The sequence below is a fragment of the Montipora capricornis genome, chromosome 1 (genome assembly GCF_036669925.1).
Source record: "Montipora capricornis isolate CH-2021 chromosome 1, ASM3666992v2, whole genome shotgun sequence".
NCBI lineage: Eukaryota > Metazoa > Cnidaria > Anthozoa > Scleractinia > Acroporidae > Montipora > Montipora capricornis.
This window is the reverse complement of record NC_090883.1, coordinates 3506173-3508672: the sequence shown is the minus strand read 5'-3', so window position 1 is coordinate 3508672 and position 2500 is coordinate 3506173. Positions and strand designations below refer to the sequence as shown.

Genomic DNA, 2500 nt, shown 5'->3' with positions numbered 1-2500 from the left:
CTGATATGAAGTTAGATTAGATAAAGGATGTTGAAAAGGTACAGTTAAATTGGTATGATTGAAAGGCGCACTTTTGCCAGTCCTGCATAGCAGCTTTAGGACAATCGAGGTTTGCGATAAACGGCAAATGGCCGGCAAATGGCCTGCTGTTTGTCATAGCAGCATGAAAATTCTCTTATTCTAACTAGTTGGACGGCATCTGAAGATAACAGGCAAAGAAATGACCTAAATTCTAACAAGTTTCTTTGATTTTGGGAAAACGCATATATCGCAGCCTTGGGTTTGCCGTTAGCCGCCGTAAACTCGACGCTAAATCTCTTCAAGAGATTCAATTCATCTTATCTATGATATAGATCGAGTTTTGATGCTCCTTTCGGCAACGGATGGCTCGTGTGGAGACAATTTAGCATGCCTTGTTTTCAAGTTGTCTGACTGTCTTGACTACAATTACAAATTTATAATATAATAACTCGTTTAGAATCACTGCAGTGATTTGATACAATACAATAGTCGCTATCGTATCCACAAAGAAGTGATACACTCTAAATCAAATCAGAAAACTATGGCTTCAGTCGAAATATTAAATTCTCTAGTGAAGACTTCTTGATGGCCTCTTCTATTTCTCAATGCAACTTCGTAACATCCTTTGATGACCTTTGTGTCAGCCTCTAAAACCTCACAGATCTTCTTTCTCGAAAACTCGTCAGGTATTGGCATGTTGGTTTTAACTGGAACCTACAAAAAAGCGCAATTTGTTCTTCAAGGGCGCAATTTATTTAATTTTGGCCTTGAGACCTACATATCAAATATGAAAAGTTTTTATTGACGAAATTTCGTAGGAAAATTGACAAAAAACGCTCACTGATTGAACTGAATGTCTTTGTTCTCGTGTTTCAAAAGGTTGTCTAAAGTTCTCCACAATTGTCACGAACTGTGGCTGCCGTAGCTCGTTTGGTCGTATTAAAGACCAAACAAGATTATTTTGGCGAACTATGAGGCAGTTCTTCGTTTCATGAGTGGCTGTCAAACGCCTGATCTTTAGTCCCTAACAATAGACGCGTTTCCGCCTGCGTAATCAGCTTTCTTCATCATATCGGAAATGGGCTATAAAATTCTGAGAGTTTCCCATGTTTTATGTGCTTGTGGCATTTAGCACTGTTCAGCCTGTTGTTTGATTTATCATCAAACCTAATTTTCGAGAATTTCATCCCAGGCATTGTTAAGATTTTTAACGAATATGTTCCACAAGATATTTCTAATGATCTTGTGGCATTTATCCAATTCTGAATCTCACGGATGTTCGTCTGGAAAGCACTTAGACAAGCCACAAGAACTCGAGTTTAAATTCTGTGGGAAGCTTATTGAGTGACAAACAGCGACGTAGTTGTCATTTTAACGACAGTAAAAGAAATGCTGTTATAAAATTTCTAATCCTATAAGCAGGACTTTCAAATCACTAAGACGTGACTTCCGAATTCCTCGGATGAACCTTCAGAAATTTTGAGCATTTATTAAACCCAGTCTATTTAAAATGTAAACAACAGGTCTTTATAACATCTAAAGCTAAACAAAACCTCACTCTGCTTAACACAGAAAACACAGCATAAAATCATTTTTAGATTTTATCATGATTTTTCCAATCTGGGCGTAATTTTGGTTTTTCATGTTCTTTAGGGTGTTAAAATATTTAAGAACGACTTAAAAGAATGGAGGTAATACGCGTTTTACGAAATGGAAACGGGTGACATCAACCCAAGGAGGAACATTTTATTCCTCGGAAGTGTTTACGCCTTTATAATTTCCATTTAGAAATCGCTGGTGTTCCTTGCAATCCGATTGGCTCTCGGCAATGGGATCCATTCACGAATCGCACATTTTTTCCTTTAAAATCACACCTTTTCCCCAGCTAATGAGAAAGGAACACTAAAACCGATCAAATAATAATTGCAGGAAGATGAAAGACGAAAGGTCATGTCCATTGGCATCAATCGTTTCGACCGCAACTGCTTTACGATAGTACGCGCACTCTCATTGGTCAATAGCTGTGTTTAGACGAGACCATGGAAACACGGCTGTGACAAGGCTGTGACATCGCACGAATTTTGATTGGTTATGTATTGTCAGACGCGCGTTTTGATTGGCTGGTAGGAAATATGAGCGTCTGTCAAGAAAATCTGTTTCAATCAAGAAGTAAAAAACCAACATTTTCCTTCATTTGTCGAATTATCTTTGAGGAATATTTTATAAAAGCAGTAGAGGACTTTTTTTCCGTGTTTCCATAGCCTCATCTAAACACTCGTGGGAGTTGGGAGAATTCTCGAGAGTTATGCAAACACTCGACTGCGTCTCGGGTTTGCATAACTCTCGAGAATTCTCCCAACTCCCCCGAATGTTTAGATGAGACTATGGAAACACGGAAAACGTTCTCTATTGCTTAAATAGAACACTTTTCCAACCCTTTTGTTTCCAAAATTTCGCTTTAAAAAAATCGCACTCCACT

General features: G+C 38.2%; 1 protein-coding gene across 1 annotated transcript in view; it reads left to right on the top strand.

The window, feature by feature from the left end:
• Positions 1 to 2500, top strand: part of LOC138040072 (QRFP-like peptide receptor) — a 42855-nt gene that overhangs the window by 192 nt on the left and 40163 nt on the right. The window lies entirely within an intron of this gene.